The following is a 21,828-nucleotide window of genomic DNA, read 5'->3' on the forward strand; positions in this document are numbered from 1 at the left end:
CTCCCACTCGGACATTGGTCAACCACAACGTGGCACTCGGCACATTCCTGAGCCTTTCTCTTTTTTTGCTTGATCTCTCGAGTCGTTAGTTTTCTTGAACTTGCAAATATGCTCGACAGCTTTAAGCTCGTTCCCCATTTGGTGTTCGCCGCTGTTTTTAGGGGGTGCAGTTGAAATCGTCCTTGAAAGTCGGGCGAGTCGGTCGGACTACTTTATCTCGCGGAGGTTTGGGCGCGCCTTTGGAACGTTGTTGCCTAATGTGGTGCTGCATGAAATTAACCGGTGCGAAGGAGTAGGCGACCTGCGGAGGAGGTCTCGTGTTTCATCGTGAGTGCGCGTGAACAGGAGCGCCGTTGTCCGTCTGCTTTGTATCTCGTCTGCAGATCGTTGTACGCGCGAACTGGGGACCCCACCAACACTCCCGATAAGGCGAGCAGTAGTGGTTCTGGTGTAGTAGAAGCAGCAGCTGCAGTAGCTGTGGTGTATCTGTGAGGTCGGTAGTTTGTAGCACGCGAGCGCATAGATCCAGCCCCCTGCGTGCGGTGGCCTTGACTGCTGTGACGTCGATTGTGAGCGGCGTTAAGTGGGCGCGCGTGCATGATTTTGGGCGCAGATTGCAGATGTGCGTGCACGATCGTCTATGAGCTTTCGGGATAAGAAAATAATTGTAACAAAAGTAAATGGAATGAAAACGGCACGGGAGGAAAGACTTCATTATCGAACGAAATGGTCGATTCTGGCGTTAATGGCTCCGCTATTACTTTTGCGGCAGTGGTGCGATTAAGGTCGTGTGCCGCGTCCTGTCGGAATGTAAATGCGTGCTTTGCAGCTCGGGCAGCTTGGATATTCTCTTCAGCGCATGCTTTTGTTCAGTCAGTTTCATTTCATCTATCGTCTTGCTCCTTATTCTGTGCATATCATATTCGGCAGGGGAATTGTATATCGGCAGCAGATTCTTTTTGCATCTTCGCTCACAATTTTGCTCCTGCGGTCTAAGTCGTCAGGGTGCTCCGCATTCGCTGTCATTAGGTAGGACGGCACCCCTGAACATTGCCTCTTAAAACTGGGATGCGCATGGTACATGCGCCTAAGCATGCGCAGAAAACAAAAAGCTTCACTGCATAAGCGAAATAGAGAAATGCAACGTGTTTAATGGAACGCCGAGTCCTGTGTTGTCACCCGAAGACAGATCTCGTGCGTTTGTGACCATAGTATACGCTCTTTGTGCGGAAAAGCTGGGGTGTTTTTATGTGCCATTACGCCAAAGAAAATGGGGTAAATTCGTGCTGAGGTTTTGTACTGGGACTGGGCGAGAGTGGTTTGAATATGAGGGCATCCTCAGAACTCGTGAGTGTTATCGGCGTATGCCCTAGCGGGGTTGGCCGGGGTCGTCCCGGATGCAATGCGCTTCAGAAATCGTTTTTATTTCTTCACTCGCATCAGTGTGGGTGCCTTCTTTCAATGCGACAGCAAAAAATTTCTGGCTTCTCCGTCATAAAATTCCCTGAGTGATCGAGAGAGGTCAGGTGAGTCGCGACATCATCATCATAACCTGCCCAGCGGATTGTCAGAACACTGTCCACCGTTGCCAAATTCAATGCAGTTGCTATCTACCCACCGGGCCACCGTGACACTGCACATGAGCGTTACGGGGGGCTCGGGAAGAGCAACCTGGGTCTCACAAGCCCCACTGGCGGCAGCACCTACCATCGCCGGGCAGGGGCGCATCGCTTGACCGCTGCACCACTGCGCCAATTTTTTTTTTTTTGAAAATCCAAATCTGAAAATCTGAGGATCCCCGAATTTTGAAGTTGGCCCACCCTCGAAACGTTCAAAGGACCCCCGGAATTTTGGAAATATGCCCGCCTCAGAAAATGCATCAGGGCACATTACTGGGCGGATTAGGACAATCCCATATTATTGTCCAATGGAAGGTACTCGAGCATTGTAGAAGCTGATGATTCATGCATACCATATAAGGGCAATGAAACCAGTTCCAGCTGGAGTTTTGGCGGGAAAATCGCTGGAATAACGTCAGAGACTCATCGTAGACATCATAGCAGGCCACCTAAATGCTGTCTCATTTTCTTTAGGAATGTGCTTGAGAAGGCCCGCAACTTTGTTTGTTTGTTTGTATTTGTCTTGTCACGATACTGTGAACCGAGCACCCGCTGCCGCCGTTCCTCCTCCAAGTAAAGCTTCGCATGGTTTACATTGACATGCGGCATTCGATCGATGTCGAGACGTGCGACTCAGGTGTGAACCCTGTCCACAGGAAGCGGCACGCTCACTACTTCCCGCCCTCCAAGGGAGAGCGCATAGCCGCCTTCATCCTTAATGTCCGGAGATCGCTGCTCCTCGCGGCCGCCCGGAAACAACGCCAGATAGCTCGCGGCAGTAGGGCATCCTGCGATTCGCGACCGGAGCGCCACCTTTGTCTTCCTACTGCGGTCAGCGAGTGCGCGCTTTCGCCATTTCCTTCCCATGTCATCACGGACGAAGATCTCGAACATCGCTGCGGGCCCGTCACATGGAGAGCGAGCGCGGTGTTCGCGTGCCGGTCATTGCGGCCGTTGCGCAACGAAGCCGGCAGTGGGGTCCATCAGTTCGCCCCTCTGGCCGCAGCCGTCATCTGGCGCGAGGGAAAATCGCTCACCGTCCCCTGGTCGTCCCACTACACGCCCGCCGCCCCTCGAGTGTTGCTGCTCTTCAAATGAGGAAGAGCAGCTCGGGGTCGCTCACTCACGACGCACCTGCTGGTCTGCCCTGAGCCCCCCTTCCCTCTGCCGTGCGCTCTGTTTCTCTGTCTAAAACTGTGCAACGTCGTCCGGTATGCTATCAGCCGCAGGAACTGTGTAGCGCAAGTTTGGGAATGACGTCGAGCTCTTACGACACTACACACCTGCCTCTTAACGCACTCGACTAGATGACAAGGTGTCTTAAGTGACGCTTACGGGGCGTCGTGTGCTTTTCTACTGCGCTCTGCGCGCGCCGCTATTAACCGCTGGCACACGCTTTTCGAGCGGGCCACTTCTTATAGTTGGTTGATGGGTGCTGTAGTTTGCGCAACACTGCACGCTATTAACCTGGCGTCCCTTTGTTGTTGTTTTTTCGCCTGTCCAGTGGTTCAGCTCACGTGTTTAAAGACGGGAGAGGGAGAGAGAGAATAGGAAGAGCGATATATTGCTCGGGGATCTGTCGACGGCGACCGCGGGAAAGGGTCGACGCACTGCGCGTGCTGGGCGACCTGTGGCCGAGCGTTGTTCCCGAGAGTTCAGGTTGTGATCTTTCGCTCCAGCCCTTTCCCGACACACACACACTCTCTCTCTGGTTTGCTTTGCTGTCGTTGTTCGGCGCCTTCCTGCGAGTCCTGCCTGCTTGCCTGTACGCGCGCTGTTATTGCTTTGCCCGGGCGCGTTTACGGCTGCTCTGGATCCTTCCGGCCGGACGCGTTCGCCTTTAAGACAGGCCCTGCGCGTGGAGCCGATGTGGCCCGCTTTCTTCGCGGCAGCGGAGTTCCCCCTTGGGAGGCCACTGCCCAGATCTGGCAGTGTTGTGAACATGGTAAAGAGTGGACCGGTGCTCCCGGACTCCCTATTATCCGGAGCGCTTCCGTTTTGTTGTGGCCTTATGTTCGGTGCTCTTAGAAAGTAGGCGGAAGTTGGTTCCCGTTTTAGTGCTTCACTTCTACGAGCGAATGTGGTGCACACTTGAGGAGCATTCCTACAACTAAACGAACCAACGCGACTAACTGACGTACTTTTCTCCTGTCCTGGTGCTCGGCTTCTCTGGGCTGAGATGTTTGGGTGAGTGAGTCGTGCAAACCGAGCACGTTAGCCGTGGCACTCTTTGGCCAGGCTGTCTTTTTGCCGTTGAAATCATCGTCGGTGATGGTCTCCATCCTCACAACTGACGCCTGTAATTAAACAGTCGCGCATGGCCTATACTCTCTCCAGGCAAATATCAAACCGCTGTTTATTACTCATACTACTGGGGACAATTGTTTTTCAGCTTCAGTGGGAAAGTAATGTGTTTTGGGATTTGGCGTCACCGCAGCACTTTTGAGTTTCTCTTGATGGGAAAGCGGCACCGCATGCATCTTTCTTGAGCTGTGCCAGGCGCATGCATTATTCAAAGCACCGTGATTCAAGGAGTGCTTGACCAGTCGCCTGTAAACTACGGGCCACACGGGGTTCCGATATATATGACTTTGCCTTGCTTCTGTTTACCTCGTGTGCATTTTCTTTGTTTAGCTCAAAATGCTAAGCGTTTGTTTGAACATCATTTTGCAGTCGGCGCACCCCGGCATCTCCTACCTTCAAAATGAATATTCAAATACCTGCAGGCGGCAAACGCCGTCGTATGGATCCTTACCGCCTCCATTTGCTTCAACGCGATAGCGGACGCATCAAAATGAAGTTTCTGGGGTAGTCTCAACAACGTATATATCTCCGTTTCGAGCAGAGCAAATATGTTGCGAGGAATATATTTGCATCTCCTCCCCTTTTCATCTCGCGCTTCTTTTCCTTTGAGAATTTATGGCCTTTGTGATATTAAATTTCGCATCATCTGTCGTTTTGTTGACAGATCACTTTCCGACCGTTGGCGCGGTTTGTCGTTCGATAAGGGTCGGAAACCAAGCATGTATACTAAGAAACTGGTGGTGCGAAGGCCGAGAGAGAGAGAGAGGGGGGGGGGGTAGCCACCGAGTCAGAATGGAGAAACAAAAGTTAGGCGATGCTTGTACCCAGCTAGGCATAAGGCTAGCATCGGGAATGCACCTGAGAGGGCAGCGATTGTGTGTGGACCCATAATCCACCGGTTCGCAGTCATTCGCAGCCGCGACAAGGTGCGGCCATGTCGTATTCTGTGCGCACGCGCGGTGTGAAACTTGAACGCCAGGTAGAACACTGTCAGATGAGAATTGAACTCAGAGTTTACACAGCAAGCGTCTGCCACGTGTAGCCTTACGCCGGTACTACTGCGCTGTAACGTACGCCCCCCCCCCCCCCCCCCCCCCCCCCCCCCTTCCGCACCTGGCCCTCAACACAACGCATAACTTCTTTCCTGCTTTTCTTGCATCTCCTGTTGGCCCTGCGTGCGCTTTGCACGACCAATAAACATTCGGTTGCTTGTCAGCGCTTCGTTTCTCTCTCTTCCTACTCAGTCCCGTCTTATCGCTGTTTCTTGCTAAAATGCCGTACACCAGCCGGACCAAATTTCCACTTTAACCAGTTATTCATATAGGCTGCATCTCTTCCGACTCCTATCGGATGGCTCTTTCCCCAAGCCCATCCCCGTGCGCGAATCTGGAGCACTGTCTCCTTCAGTGTCCTGTCGCAATTCTGTCTCCCTTCATTCCGGACCCCTCACATGAAAGGTGGGATCACCGGGTAGACCAACTGTTCCTGGTCCGCCAGGCCCTCTACGTCATCAACCGAGGCATCTAATTTATGCTGAAATTGAATTCCCCCGACCATATACGTCCGGAGACTTTAGTCCAACCTAGAAACGCCCGCATCGCAGCAGAGCCCGCGTGATAATCCTCCCGCTATCGCTCTCCCGTACACACTCAGCGTCTGCCCGTCTCGCCGTGTTCCCTTCCCTTCGCCTTCTCGCCGCTCCGGGAGAGGGTGATGCCGTCCGAAAATGTTGCCGAGTGAGTTGCGCGCCGAGCGAGCGCTCACGTTGGCGTCGTCGGCCGCGACGCTCGCTCCTGAGGCCGGTCAGCAACAGCCGCTGCTGCTGCTCCAAAGCCGGCTGGGCTGGCTAGCTGGCTGGCTGGCTGGTTCCGCCGCTCTGTGTTTGTCGCTCGTCGAGGAGAGTGTGCTGTGTGCGTGTTTGTGTGGGTGCGCGCGCGGCGTCCGGTGACGGTACGAGCGCGTGCTGCGGTCCGCGTAACGTGCTCTGCGCGGCGACCGAGGTGCTGGTTATTCCCGCTTGATCCTCGCTGTGCGGGCGCATTGTTTCGCTGTGTGTGGAGGGGCCCGCCTTGTTCTGTCTGGCCGTCGGGTCTCTGGATGCCGCCGCGCTTGTTGTGCGGTCGCCGCCTGCTGCTCCGACGAGCATCGACGTTCGCCGAGGAAGCCCCATTTGGCTGGAGGATCGTTTTGTGGCGGTGCCCGACTGACTGGCGGGCTGGCTGTCGAACGCGTGAGTGAACACGGATCGTTTCCCCTCTCTCTCTCTCTCTCTTCTGAGATGAGTTTCTCCCCTCCCCTGCATTCGCCTTTTATATCGAGAGTGGCTTCGCTGTACCTTCTCTCTTTGTTAGTGCGTACACGGCTTTATCGGTTCGGCCTTTCCGTCTATTTGCGACGGGAACCATGTTGATTGTGCCGATATGCTTTTGACGGACGTGCTCCGGACCGTGGCCAAAAATTGCTTTCTTTCAAATGCGTACCCCTTGTGATCGTTGCGATAAACTACTCTAGACGCTTTCTTTGCGTAGCAGCTCGCGGGCAGAACATACTTTGCCCAATCACAGTGAATGTGCTGCCGTGCACTTCGTATGGCCGACTGTACAGAGCGCTTTAGTTCGTTGTTGTTTCTGCATGCTATAGCCACCTACGGTTTCCTTGGGGATACATATTAAGGAGGCCAACAGTCATCGAATACCAAGCAAAGCATAAGGGAAGCATAAGGGAATAGCTTTTTTTTTTAATTTGAGGTGTTGATGAATGAGAAATTTGTAGTGTAATTACTTTATGGCTGAGATTTAATTGATAAGAATAGTCGCTTTGCTAATAACGTGTGACTTAGACCAGTGTAATTAGAGGAGTCCCCCAATGTGGAGTAGGCTTCAGTCAAGGGAGTACATAATCATTATCATTTACTTCGGCCTCGCCATGCAAGCCGCCCCGTTTAGCTTAGTTGGAAGAGCGACTGTCCCGGAAGGGCGAGGATAAAGGGTTAGAGACTAGAACGAATTTTATTTCAGCTGCGAATTTTCCGAGAAAGCTCTATAGCTTTTGTTAGTAGTCGTATGCCTGGGCTTGGGTGGATGCTAATGAGTAGCGACTCCCGTGATCGAGCTTGCAACTTGTAGCGTGTCTATACTTGTTGTGTGTTTGACCCTAGCGTCCTCACAGTTTCGAACCGACGGTGTTTACAAGCGGACGCAGCGGAGCATTTGCTGGTGTTTGTGGGATCCTTGGGAGAACCAGTCCAGAACTAGTACTACCGGTCCGCTCGCTCGGCGGACACACTCGGCCGAATTGCTTTTCGTGGCGTAAAAAAAAAAAAAAATGGTTTCTTTAGGAAGTAAGCACGGAAAGTGTGCTGCTTCTTCCGAGTTGTGAACATTGGCTGATATATATATATGTATATTTTTTTTTTTTTTTGGTAAATACGGCGCCAACAGTTTCAACCACTGTGACTATAAACTGGGAACGAGGATTCCCGTGGCCTCTCTAGTTTCTGTGGGCCGATCGCAGCAAGTTGTTTTGTTTTGCGTTTCTTTTTAAGCTTTATTTCTTGCGCAAACCCTGTGGAAAAGTGGAAGAGAAAATTTTCTGTCGTCACAACAGTTATTTGTAGTATTTTTTGGTCATGAAATTGTTGTAACAACTAAAAATTTTGTAGTAGCAACAGAGTTTTCGGCAGTATTTCGTGCTATTGTGATCTCTTGTTGTAGGTGCAGAGCTGCAGAAAAATACTACAGACCAGTGCTACAGTACAATGAAAAATAATGATACAATACCACAGAAAAATCTGTCGTCACGACAAAACGAGAAAATCGTATTTTAGGCAGGATTGTGTCATTTTATTTCGACTGGGAACGAATTGCCATCGAGACTCCGGGTATATTGAGGCAACGATTTTTCGAAAACCTAGGATATCTCTGGTTTTCGTTAAATGGCAGATATTTTCAGTGCATTTCATCCGATATGCCCCTGGCTCCCGGGAGGATAGATAGCTGTTACTGGTTATTTGAAAACAAATCACGTCCTTGAGGCAACGTTGCGGATCCGAGATGACGCACATTGTTTGGTGTACAAATATTTATCGGGTGTACAAATATTTATCAGGTGCTAGCTCTTCGAACACAAGATGTCGTAAATAAAATTTATAGCCTTCATCGCGGTGTGCACAACGACCGTTGTTCCAGCGTACTTCATACGCGCTCGCATACTGCATCGGAAATGAACGAAGATCAGTACTGTGATTTCGCTGCGTTTGTCCCAGGATTGATAGCCCTGCTTTACGCACCTCGTACGGTCTCGGAAGCGTTCCTTATAACCTTGGTGCGGCTCCTCTTTCTCGCGCGTATCTGGTATTTCGCTGTTGTTTTCCGCGCATGCGATGTGCAGCGGATGCGTTATCGCGCAGCAGGTCGCCGGCGCCTTAGTTCAGCGTGTGTGCATTATTCGCGCTGGCCTTCGAGGGACTCGAACCATGTGAGAGAGTTCGGTTTGTGGTTTCAACTGAGAGCTTTGTAGTGGTTACTATGTGGTCGCGATACGGGTATTGAGAGATGCTGTCGCGTCACCCATGAGTTCGACTCAGCTGTAACGCATGCTGTGTGAGTCGTTGCGCCTGTACAGTGGTGAGCAGCCTTGTCTAGAGCGCTCGGGCGGTGCACTTCCTTGCAAACAAATCCAGATTGTGTGGCAGCCTCTAGGGTCCAGCTGCAACGCTTGCACGGAAGTAGCGCCAGATAGCCTCGTAAACAAAGCAGGCACGAAAACTTTGCCCTGTAATGAGGGGCTGCTCTCTAATTTCGGTTTTTGTTACCAAGTGCGCACTGCTCAAGCGCTCTAGACAAGGCTGCTCACCACTGTACGTGTGTTAGCTCGATTTAGCTTCATGTGTTAGCTGCAGTCTTCGTGCGTGCATACGTTCAGCCGCATACAGTAGGCTGCTTTCGCCCATTACCGCTATCCAAACAACTTCCATCCGTGAATAATGGATCCGAACACTGGAACCGGCTCTAATACAGCGTCGACTATGGAATACAGTCTGCGTATTAGTAGAGCATGCTGCACTCGGCTCTGGCAAGCGGGTGTCGTCCCACGGAGACTGCGGTGTACCGGCGTCTCGCGAACGTGTTATTTTCTAAACCGAAGGGGTGCACCGCCTCATTTCTTGCTTTTTTTCTCTCCCTCTCTAGTTCGGGCGCGGCATGGCCTGCTGAGGCGTTCACGTTCAGTAATGAGCTCGAAACGCCTTCGGCGTGCGTAAGCCGGGTAATTTGTTTCCTGAAAGGAAAGAAATGACAGCGACGGTTGCATATGAATATTCCTCGGAGTATATGCATAAGCCGTAAGCGTATCCTATACGCTATAAGCCGGCGCTCGAACGGGTGTTAGGAGAACGGGCTGAACTTAATTGCTCTGCGCGTGTATGTGGAGGAAAGAAAAAAAAGAAAAGAAAAACTTGACAAATCAGCTTTCGGTAGCACATAGCTCCTGGGTTAATGAACTCTGCTTGCTATTCTCGCTTTCTTCGATTTTCCGGTGTCTGCTACCTACGTGCAGTTGCAGAAAATGTGCTTCAGGAAGCGCTTTGGATGCGTAGCAAAACTAGCGAGACACTGAGGCTCTCATTTGATCGCGCTTTTCCAAATTGAATTACGGGTCTAAGCATTTGGTTCCAGGACACGAGAGAGAATGTCTCGACTTCCTGTCACCGAATGTTGACAGAAAAAAAAGAAAGAGAGAAACTAATACAACGCGCACGCCGGTTATTCCACCTTTACTTCAGAGCATACCCATAAAAAGAAAGGGGGGGCGGGGGTGCAATTAAGGCCTGACATTTGCGTCTGGCTTTAGGCGAGGGACGAGAACGGAACTGTGCTCCTCGTGTACGATTGAGAGTATTTAGTCGGTGGCTTCAGCCGGGCGAGCTGTATCCCCGCTATGACTGTGGCGTTCGGCTGCTGAGCGCAAAGTCGTGGGTTCGATGCCGGCAGCGGCGGCCGAAATTTGATGGATGCGGAAAGAGGAAAATCCCAGTGTACTGGTATTCCGCGGCGCCCGTTATAGATACCCAGGTCGTCGAAATCGATCCGGGGCCTTCCGCTACACAGTGCGGAGTTGACCACAGTACATACGAATTTGGCAGTGAATCCATGAATCAATCAACAGACTCCGCGTTACGCCTGATTACGGGCCGCCGCGGTGGCTCAGTGGTTATGGTGCTCGGCTGCTGACCCAAAAGACGCGGGTTCGATCCCGGCCGCGGCGGCTGGAATTTCTTTGGAGGAGAAATTCTAGAGGCCCGTGTACTGTGCGATGTCAGTGCACGTTAAAGAACCCCAGGTGGTCGAAATTTCCGGAGCCCTCCACTACGGCGTCTCTCATAGCCTTAGTCGCTTTGGGACGTTAAACCCCATAAACCGAACCGAGCCTGATTACGCTGCGAATGCTGCTGCACCAGGCCCAGATCCAGCACGGGCCGAGTGCTGCCATCATGAGAAAGAAATAAGAAAAAAATTCGCTGTGGCTTAGCTTGGTTAAGCCCGGTAATTGCGAAAGCAATATCCGTACCTACGCCATGGTACAGCTGGCTGGTGGTGGTGCTTGTGGTTAGACTTGTGGTGATGCATCGGTTATACAATCCAATTCAATCCAATACAATTAAATCCAATCCAATCCAGTCAGGCCGCCGTTCATGTGCACCACCGCCGTCGCACACGGACGGCGCGAGATGGTCGCCCAGCTCTTCGGCGTGACGTCACACAGAGGTCATGCGAAAGGTCATTTCATGTGCACCGCCGTTGCACCGCAAAGGCTTGAAAGTGAAAGTAGTATTGCTTTCGCAATAAAAGGGGGCAGTGGAAAACATGGATTTCGCAACTGAGACTGCTGTGAAGGGTGGTGGTTTTGTGCTTCTTACAACAACGACCGACGCCGTTATTCGCGGGAATGTAACAGCGCAGTGATCGTCGAGGGGCAGCTCGGAGTGTACGTACATGGCTTTCTTCGCACGTGAAGGCCCCTGTCTCCCTTTGCGGAAACGTTTCTCTCACGCATGTGTAAAGGATGGTAAAGTTTGATCCGCTTCTGGAGGTATGCTCTGGCCGTGAACACTCTTCGACAGCTATACGGAAACGCGCGGAACTTTGGTGCGACTGGCTGTGCACCAGTGTACTTTCGACCGATAACTGCTTGGCACACTTCCGACGAGGGGGGGGGGGGGGGGGGGGGGGGACAATTTATAGCGGCTAAGGTGTTCCTTGTCGCTTCATTTCCTGCTCTCCTAGCATGCATGCATCATACGAGGCTGTTCGCAACGTCGTGCTGGGTATATAGCCAATGGTCATTGCTGCATTCGCAGGCCCTCTGTCTCTATAGCCCGTTTCCCTGGAATCGTAGCTTCTATCCTCTGGGCTCTCTGTCGTCTCGACAGCATCCATCTTGCGTTTTTGACCAGCAACCTACCGGTTCCCGCGAGTGTATCCCGTACGTCATGGCTGGCCAGCTTCTGCCCTGTGACCATGGTTCGCCGTCGAGATGTACGGTGTTCGGTTCGGAGTGTCTGTGCAGCGCATGAGGGAGGCTTTTACTGTACCTTTTCTTTCGTAATTAAAAAGAAAAAATTGAATTTACGAGAAGCGAAAAACTTGCTGGAAACATATCTTAGCATGTTTCGCTTCCGTCAGAGATCCACGTGAGCATCATGGGTCATTCTTCCTCTTCATGAATGTTTCGAGGGCGCCCCGTATGTAGGCTGAAATTCCAGACGGCTAATCGTCTGCCAAATGCGCACTTTGTTTTGGCGGCTCCAAAGCGCGGAAGCTGGGTTCTCTCTCCGCCCGCCTTGTATTATTAATCTCGGCCCGCACTAGCCGCCGAGTGCGCGCGCGAACATTACGTAATTAGCGCGCACAGCGGACTGAGCGCAGTATACCACCGCCCACGTTTCCGCGAGTGCTGATTGCTTGTCGGGCCAGCTAGCCTTCAGCCCATTCAAGCCTCTGGCCTCCTCTGTGGCGCTACGCTGCGCTAATGTCCGTGTAGTGTAGTTGCGATAACGCGCATAGCTCTACTTCACATAACTTGAGCGAGACCCTGTCTCGAAGCGCACCTCAGAGAGAGACGCCGTGCCGCTGTTTCCAGCACCTCCGCTGACGGCCTCCACGTCTCCGCTTTGTGCGAAGTGTAATCTGCGTGGAAGAAAAGGCGAATTCCATGGCAGCGTTGCGTGACTGACTCCGCGCGCGCTTTTTGGAGAGTTTGGGATTTAAATTCCAGCGCGCGAATGCGGTGAGAGCGTACACGCTTACCGACACCACCCGCCACGAGTGAGAGACACTCGGCGCCACTCCTTTTTTTTTTCTCTCTCTCTCTTTGTCTCTTTCTGTCTGTGTTCCCCTCTCCTCAAGACGACGGCTTTGCGCGCCTTCGCGCCTTAATTGGCTGTGCGCGCCTTCCCGGGCGGCCGCCCTTCGGCAAATCTGATAGCACGCGGAAGGACGTCTTTGCGCGACGCCGGAAATGAGCGGAATGGTCGTTTTCTCGGCGGTACTGTTCTCGCCTCCTCGCCGTTTTTACTGGCTGGTAGATCTGTTTTCTTTTGATGGCATCTTTTATACTGGTCGTATACGCTCTCTCCGAACAAAGGATTAATGAGTTATTCACTATTTCTTTTCTTTTTATATATATAGCTGTGATGCACCTTAGTACGACAAGAAAGAGGTTCCTTACGATGACGTGTCACGGAGTAAAAATGCGCGCATGAAGGTGGAGACGGGAAAAAGAAAGAGGAAGAGGTTGGAACGTGCTGAGACAAGTGTATAACGTCTCGTCTATGACCTTCATATTAATTTTTAGTGTTTTATGTCCAGCCTAGCTTCTCCGCATGAATTTTCCTACCCGTAGCGTGTTTTAACTCTCAGCACAGTCAGTGGAGACCCGCCATTCGGTTTATGATGAGTCACATAGCAAATGTCGCTTTCTGTGCGCCTATTCGCTCCAAGGATTTCTTTTACTTTCGGTGTCTGTGCGGTTGGTGTGCTTTCCTCCTAATCGTTGCGTTTGCTGTCACACTTTAAGTTGCTTGCTTCGATACTCCTTCACCGCGCGCACGATTCCTTAATTTCCTCTATTCTCGGCGCTAATTACTCTTAGAGGTTCTCCCCTCAGGTACTCTTAACCGGCTTTCTTCTTCCGGGTTTTCTTTTTTCGTTCTTTTTTTTTTTTACGCGAGATCGTTAAGGGCCCTGTGTGCAGAGAAGTCGGCGTCGTTGGCCGTGAGCGGAAAATTCACGAATAAATTGGAGGGAACACTTAAAATCCACCTTCAGGGCATAACGCGTTATCTTTAATGGGTTAACGCCCGTATATGCGGAATAGGTCCTTCTCTACTTTTCATTCATAGATCCCTGGGAGTCCTCATATCACCCCTGGCGCAGTGGTGCAGCGGTTAAGCGATGCGCCACTGCCCTGGGATGACAGGTGCTGCCATCGGTGGAGCTTATGAGACCCATGGGCAGCAACCCTTCAAGACCAGTCATTCAATTAACTGCCACCGGCCGCGGTGGGCAGTTTGCTCACAATCCGGCGGGCAGGTTGCTAGGCGCCGCGAGGTCATGTGACCTGGGTGGCCCACCTGCCAAATACCCTGGGGATTTTTTCCCTCACGGTCAACGGCGCCGCCGACGACGCCGCATTTTCTTCGACACGGGTTCCTTAACGCTACCGCGCTAAACTCTCCTGAAAAGCCACCTAGGTGGCCGATGTACCACCTAGTCACGTGACCTTGTGACGTCATCACAACCTGCCCATTGGAGTGCAAGCAAACTGCCAACCGTTGAAGGTGGCAGTTTAATTAAGGATTGGCTGCGAGAGGTCGCTCGGAAAAAGCAGCCAGGGTCTCACAAGCCCCACCTGTGGCAGCACCTGCCATCGCAGGGCACTGGCGCATCTATCTATTAACTGCTGCACCATTGCGCAAGGATTGGTATGAGGACTACCAGTGATCTATGAATTTAAAGTGCGGAGTCTGCTATTCCGCATACAGTGGAACATCTTTATAACAAAATGGTTTATAACGAAGTAATTGATATAACGAAGGAAAGATGATTCTTCTTGGAAGCTCCGTCAGCACGGGCTGTAACGGAGCTGCGGCTATGACGAAGTAATTACCAGGCCCTTTCAACTTAGTTATAACAAGTTTCAACTTATATGGGTATTAACCCACTAAAGCTATCGCATACATACCCTTAAGGCGGAACTTAATTGTCCCCTCCAGTTTTTATCGCGTGGTTTACTACTCTGCCCATGCTATCTTTTATTAGGCGCGCACCGTCGCGCTACGCTCACGTTTCCTTTATTTTTTTAAATCTATGTTCCTGACTTTACAGGTTTTATAATCCATTATGCCAGCTAATTGCAGGCAAATCTCTGTAGCTCCCAAACCGAGCTAACCCCGGCCCCACTGTTTTTCCTAGCGAGTGCGATCGTAAAAATCTGAAATCTGAAAATTTGAGTTTCATCAAGCAGCAGTCTGTTTGTCGCCATCTGACAGGCATTTCGCGGAGGGCACTGTACTGCCGGTTCTGCGGGCTATAGCTGCCGAGCGTCTAGCTCTCCGCCATTTCATTGCGCGCCTTATAAACCTTGCGGCGCTCTTCAGTCCCTCGGCTTCGTATAGTCCCGCGTCGCGCGACCTCAGACCGTTATCCCTGTCATCGCAGTTCCCTTCGCCGCGCGCAGGTCAGAGCAAACGAGCCGCTGAGTTGCCCTGACGGGTGGAAGACGAAGCGGTCAGCGCTTCGGAATTTCCGGCCCATCGCTTGTAATACAGCGCGCATCTCGCGTACTCATCGATAGCTCGGTCGCATCGTTCGGAGCCCGTTATTGGTAGCTGCTCCTCCATCCTCTTCTCGATCGACCCGATCTCCTACTTACGATGTCGCTGCTTCGTATGCAGGAGAGAGTATATGTGATGTATGTACAAGCTTGCTTGTGTATATGTAATGAATATACAAGTAGAGCTATACCATACAGGCAGCATACAAGAGGTGCGTATACATGATCGCCATGGCTGAGCGCACGGCATCTTCCTGCGGTCGTATAGCAGAACGCGTATAGAGCAGCGCACGGCATTTTCCTGCGGTCGTATAGCAGAACGCGTATAGAGCAGCGATGTGTGTGTGTGTGTGTGTGTGTGTGTGTGTGTGTGTGTGTGTGTGTGTGTGTGTGTGTGTGTGTGTGTGTGTGTGTGTGTGTGTGTGTGTGTGTGTGTGTGTGTGTGTGTGTGTGTGTGTGTGTGTGTGTGTGCGCGCGCGCGCGTGCGCGTGCGTGCGTGCGTGCGCGTGCGTGCGTGCGTGCGTTGAGCTTTGTTCTTTGTTTGTTTTTTAGCGTTTGTGTGTGTACTTTCCGCGCTGTGGAGCGTGCCCCCCCCCCCCCCCCCCCCCGCGATGAGTCTGTTACCTGGTCGGTCGGCCGGTCGCGCGATGTGGGCCACAGTTAAGGACCTGATCTTGCGTCTCCGCGCTCTTCTGGAGCGTTCCTCCTACGCCGCCCCTTCATCCTCCTCCCCCTCTTTCCTCTACTTCTCATCTGGAACCCTCTCCAGTCTCGACGGCGATAAAGAAGGCGCACGACGAGCGCTTCATGTTAAGCCCCGCTTCATGGTGTTATTCTTTCGCGCGGAAAAAAGAAAGAAAGAAAAGCCCCGGGCAAATTACGCCGCCACTATAATGACAGGTATGCGTACGTTTGGCGGACAACGGAGGGTAATGAGCGGACGGAAGGGGGAGCGTGACTCTCGTGCGTAACGCATTGCGTGAAAACCTGTTAGCTGTGTGCTCGCTTTCTTTCTTCCCCCTGTTTATTTTCTTTCTTCCTTTGGTTCAACTGCGCATGCGCGACGCTGTGCATAAGGGTTGCATCTTACGTGAGCGCTCTCTTCTTTTGCGGCTTTTTGTCGCGTGCGGCGCTCTTGAGACGGGGTCATCGTCGGTGGCGCAATTTAGTCCCGCGTCCTTGCGACCCTGTCTACTGCTGAGTATTCTTTTGTTGTTTTCATTGTTATCTTTATTTCCTTTTCGACTCGTTACGAAGAATTGCAAAGAATAGAGCTAGAGCGCACCAAAGTACCGGCACAGACGCCCGTTGTTTCAAAGACCGTTGGCTGATGTACGAAAATAAAACGAAGAAAGCAGAAGTCTCAGTCTCATTGTTTAATTCGCAGTGAGGGGCTCAACAATAGCTTTCTGTGCACAGGTTGCGAGGCGGCGTTCGCAGCTCCGTCTCTTTGAAGGTCATTTTATCTCGAAGTGGCTCTAACTGGCTGAAAGTCACTTTTGCCGCAAGAAGAGGGAGTGGTAGGTCATCCAGTCAGCAAAGTAAGCGCAATTGCTTTTTTACGCTTGCGGCATTAGCCCAGCCGCTATTGTATAGACGCTGTAGGTCTAACGGAAATATGAACAAAGCGATGGCCGCCTGTCGCAATGGCCGAAGTGCAGTTGCCTTTGTTCGATCCAAAAGTATTTTCAGTCAGTGCATCAGCCTTACAGTCTGCGTGTGCATTCAGTGGGTTGCTAGATTTCTCGTCCTTTCTGTCTATAATTTAGGAAGCATCGTCATGAACTCATGCATAAACGCTTTTCATCGGCGCTATATACGTGTCACTACGGCATTCTGACGCACCAAATACTCAAAATATTCTAGTGGTGTACTACATGAAAATATCACCTCTGCATTCAAGACAGAAAGCAGTAAAAGGGAGTAGTTGCACGCCCTTTAAAAAAGGGAGTGTTCTAGATGACAGCTTATTACTCCCATATAGGTGTGTCTGTGTTTAGAGTGTGGTGTCTGCTGATTTTATGCCTATAATTGCTGCGGTGCGGGCAAATATCTGGACGTGGGCTTCACCAAATTAAGGGTAGCTTCCTCGTCGCCGTTGCACAAGTCGCATTACGAACGTAGAAAACCAGCGAAAAGGACGCATTCACAAGGAGGAGAAGTACACAGGACAACGCTGGATCCAGCGTTGTCCTGTGTACTTCTCCTCCTTGTGAATGCGTCCTTTTCGATGGTTTTCTACGTACCATGCACCAACTGGCCCAACAAGCTACGCTTCGTCACATTACGAATGCGGGAGATCGGTGTGACACTATCGTCATATGTACCACGTGGGTCGAACTCTCACGCCTGCTTTGTAGACTGCTGTTTTCGGCTCGATGGTGGCTCCATCCTTTAGAGCGGTGACTCCCTGCTGTTCGTGCTGCAAGACAGTGTGCACGCAGAAAGACTGCAGAAAATTAGTCAACATCACTGGCCACGTTACACGACACGACATAGATTGCGTTGAGTCAGTGCCGCGCTACACCTACGTTAAGTGTGACGTCACTTCAACTTCACCTGAAGAGTTACAAAGAAAACCTTGGCCTCGTGAGCGTGTCGGCATTCGGGGAATACTGTGCGCACGTTTGTGAGGTATACTCGCGTATGCGCGAAACCACACGCATCGCACGCTCCCTTGTGGGTTGTCGCTTTTTTTATTACTTTTTTTTGCCAGCGCTAATTATCTGCTTCGAGATAATTTACGCGATATATGCTAAGTCGAGCTCAGCCTTCCTCAAGGATTGTTCTTCCTCCCTCTCTGCTTGAGTCTGGAAACCTTGCGTGCCGCGTTTTCGAGGCGGCAGATATTTGTTTTTTTTTTTTTTTAAGTCGCGAAGCAGTGCGCGACGATGCGTCGCAGTCCCCACCGCCGTGGGCGCCGAGCGGCTACGCGCGGCGCGAGTTTAATAAGCGACCGCTTTTAGCGGAGGAGAAGGAGTGAGCTTAATTTGGCCGATTAGCGGGAGCGTCTTGGCGTGGCGCGGCGCCGTCGCCTTTTGTCTCCGCCGGTGCCGTGCGTGGTCGGGAAACGCTCGTTCGCGCCTGCGCCGTTTTCCACCGCGCACGCGGCGAGCAAGCATTGCTCGCCGCGTTCAATCGAAGAGCGCGCTTGCGGGAACGTAGAACAAAGATCGCGGGCGAGGGGGAGCAAGGGGGGAGGGGGAGGGGGGGGGCGAAGGGACAACTAGGTGTTGCTTCGCGCCTTCCTCCTTCGAGGCTGATTTCGATCCGACCGCTCCTGGTACCTTAGGGATCGGCCCGGTTTATATGTATGTATACATGTACTCTGCCCTATATTCCTGGAAACATGGCGGAGGAGTTTAGCGGTGCTTTAGCTATCCCCGTTGCTACCACGTGTCCGACCCGGCTTTCTGCAGTCCCTTTGTGCTGAGGACAATTGCCGCCGCCTCCCCATCTGTTTTCCCTTTTTTTAAAGCGATGTTGATTGCCTCAGGGCATAAAACTGTTTTTCTTTTCATCACCATTGGAACGCCAAAGTAGCGCTGTCTAAAGGCGACACAATTATCAGCCTGCCTGAGAGAAATCGATTAAGTTCACACTATTCCAGAGTCGGTGCTGCTGAAAGCGCTATGCGTTTATATATTATTGAAAGCGTTCGACGGGATCCAATGAATGACTTGCCGACGCGTTTTGCGGTATATATCTCCGAACGCTTATTCGTTTCCCCAAGAACCGTGTCACGCTGGATATTTATATTAAGGCGGAAGCCTTTAATGTCTCATCGTTGTAAGCAGCAGTTGTCGACAGAAAATGTCACGCTTTTCAATTGGTGGAAACGGTCGTGACGTCACAGCGCGCGAATTTCAAACGGGGCCAATAGACCTTTCCACAAATTCTGCAGCGCCACCAAGCGGCCGCGCAAAGCACTCTGGGAAAACGGAGCGCCGCGGCGCCCGCGGCGCCGCGCTCGCGCCTTTTCGTCCGTCTCTCCGACCGTGGCTGATCACCAGAAAGCCTTTCTCTGCCATCTCGTCGCCATCGCTGTTTCTTATACCTGTGCTACACGGGAACGTTCGAATGACATCTGAGCAGAATTACATTCGAGAATTGGAATGACATTCGGACTCGACGGACGCGTGCGGTGCTACACGACACTTTCCAAACGCATTCAAAGCCTCAGCTCGTTTTCAGTGTACAACGACGACGACGGTCACACTAGTCCGACAACGACACTGTATATATCACGCTCAACAGCAGCTTGCTATTATAGTGAAATATCTAGTTTACTGTGATCTGATTTCAGTGGGACAAGTTTTTCAGGCCAACGACACCGACGAATCCGATCGGCGGACGGTCAGCCTTGTCGGCGGCTGAGCGAAAGCACAGTGATGAGGCGGCAATGTGAATATGTTCGCGCTTCTAAATGAACGAAACGAACGGCTATATTTCATATATCCACGCCTGAACACTCCCCAGCGATAAGCGCTTGCCAAATTAATTTCCGTCGACGACGACTCCCTTCCCTTCCGCGACGACTAGGCCTAGCGAGTCCGCAGGGTTGGATCTGTGATTGCGGCGGTTGTTAAGAGCGAATCATAAGCTTTAGCGAATTAAAATGGTCATCGAGTGTAGTTTTGGTAACAGTGACCTGAAATCAACTATTGCTTACATCGCAGGGCACGCATATGATGAACGGGAAACGCCGGTGTGACCCAAACTGCCGAGCCGTGCTTTACGGCCAGCAGCAGTCGTCGCTGTCGCTAGCTTGTGGATAACAAGTTAGGCCGTTTCAGTTAAAGCGAACGGTCTCCAAACATACTTCTGGATAAAGTAGTTCAAAATAAAGTACTGGTCACGTCGGAGGAAGCCGGGACAAGAAGCGAGAAGCGCCGGTCCTGCGCGATGTCAACAGCCCGCTCTTAAGTGTTTCTCAGGCGTGCGATCGCATCATCGCTTCCCACACATTATCGCACTGCGTAAACAAGCACGGCTACAGTCGGTAAAAAAGAAAACAGGTTGTTTAATAGAACTAAAGCGCCGGTTGCGTTTTATGTCATGAAAACGAGCACTAGCTGTTCGTACGCAGCGATTTAAACAACAGTATGAGTGCACTCGTGCTCATCGGCGCACTCCTGAGAAATTTCATGCTGACGCGGTAGATGTTCATTGCTGTAATATTATCTTCAAGCACTCCCTTAGACAAACTAACGATAACCACCACAGCAGTGCGCTGCAACATTTTGCTAAGAGGCAACCAACAACGCGCACGAGAAGACGCACAACGCCTGAACACGGCGGCACAACACAGCAACACGCTTGACAGCAGCCGACGCGGGAGGCTATCGCTCCTTTCTCCCATCATGCTTTGCGCAGATCCGCTAGGGGATGGCGCGGCGCTGCAATTTGTGGAAAGGTCTATTGTACTTTGGCTAGTAACCGTGCAACCAATTGAAGGGATCGTATAGTGATGCTCCAAGTAAGTGGGACTGAGCTTAGTTAATTGCTTAATTACCCAATTAGCCTAACTAGCTTTACTATTCAGGCCATATAAATAAATAAAACCGATTAAGAAATTGGTCGAGCTCAGGAATCGAACCCCGGTCTTCGGCGTGAGAGACGAGCATGCTATCCACTCCGCCATGCCAGCTCGATGGTTTGGAATGAACAAAGGCGCGTCTAGTGAATACGGTGTCTTCACTCACTCTCATCCTCCTCCATTCCCTTCCGGCGAGGTTTAGGTGTCCACCGACAAATGAGAGACAGATACATTTCCTTTCCTCAAAAACCAATTTACCGACGAGCGAGGCGTAGAACCGAAAGGGCGATGGCGTTCTATGGACTCCTTGGCAGCGTTGCAAGACGCTTTCGCGTTCCACTCTTAGGGGCGAAGCTTAACATCTTAACCACACATCAGTGACCACACTTTAGGTCAAAAAAGTGCCCCCCCTGAATATTGTGACACAGTTACCGCGTATTTTCCTTTCCTCAAATACAATTTTCATTTTCTTCGTTACGGCTCCTCTTTATCTATCTTCTTTCACTCCCACTTCCTCCCTTCCTCTACGGTGCGGTTCAGGTGTCCACCGAGATGACAGAGAATTACTGCGCGATTTCCTTTCCTCAAAAAGCGTTGCGTTCAAAGGGCAAGGCATCGCGCCGAACGGGTGGTGGCGTTCCGTGGACTCCCTGGCAGCGCTACAACGCGCTTTCGCGTTCCACTCCTAAACGCGAAGCTTAACCGTCATTAATTAGCAGTTAATTAATATTCAGGCATTAATCAGTAATTAAACATTAATTGGTGATTTGTCATCACTTAGTAATTAGTACTCAATTACATGTGACGCCACCAGTGCCACAGAAACAGCGAAGGTGGTGCGGAAAACGCTTCCGCCTCTAGCCACTTTAGACAGTCAAAGTGCCCCCTGAATTTTTTTTAAGACGTCGTCTTCTAGGGAAGCAATTTAGCTGAGCTTTTTTTTTTTTCTATGCCTTGTGTCTCGGTGTTTTTTCTTTATATTTCGCTTATAGTTTCACCATTTCCTCAACAGCAATAATATTTTAGGCGTAATGAAGCGGGATCCGCAGATGGGCGCCCTCAAATAAACTCATATAACTCCTCGCTGCAAGCGCTTCCAGACGGCGTGCATATTTTATGGGTCTTTTTTCTCGGGCTGACATTCTAGCTCTCGCAATGTATGCGAAACTGGCCGTTCTTCACTCGAATATTGCTGCGCGCTGTGTAGCAAGAATAATCCCATGGTGCTTGGTTTCAGTATTTCCTCGAGGTTTTGCTGAGGCACATTCCTGTACTTGAATCCTGTCTTTGTCGCAGTTTGGTCGTCGTCTCGTTGCTTCCCGTTTCATTTTTTTTTTTTTTTTGCGTACTGTCTCCGCTGGTGCCCGCACATTCGAGTGCATGGCTAAGCAAAGTGTAATTTAAGCTGGTTGACGGTACATTAAGATAGGAATTTAGCTCAAAGACACTGGACAAGAAGAAGGAACGAGACGAGCACCACGTTAAGAACTGCGACAAGGACTTCACCATGAGGTACCCATTAATACACTGTAC

The 21,828-nt window shown here is 51.2% G+C and overlaps 1 protein-coding gene across 7 annotated transcripts in view; it reads left to right on the top strand.

Moving 5' to 3' along the window:
- LOC149358740 (uncharacterized) overlaps positions 1 to 21,828 on the top strand; it is a 441,725-nt gene that overhangs the window by 249,463 nt on the left and 170,434 nt on the right. The window contains exon 1 of one of the 7 annotated variants that reach the window (XM_089570919.1): positions 5,747 to 6,153. The exons of the other annotated variants lie outside the window; for them this stretch is intronic. The gene's annotated coding sequence lies outside the window, so the exon portion shown is untranslated. Of the gene's footprint in view, positions 1 to 5,746; positions 6,154 to 21,828 lie in introns of those variants that run through there. 7 annotated transcript variants of the gene reach the window in all.

This window comes from Amblyomma mixtum, chromosome 2 (assembly GCF_055824585.1).
Source record: "Amblyomma mixtum isolate Tamu chromosome 2, ASM5582458v1, whole genome shotgun sequence".
Taxonomy (NCBI): Eukaryota; Metazoa; Arthropoda; class Arachnida; order Ixodida; family Ixodidae; genus Amblyomma; species Amblyomma mixtum.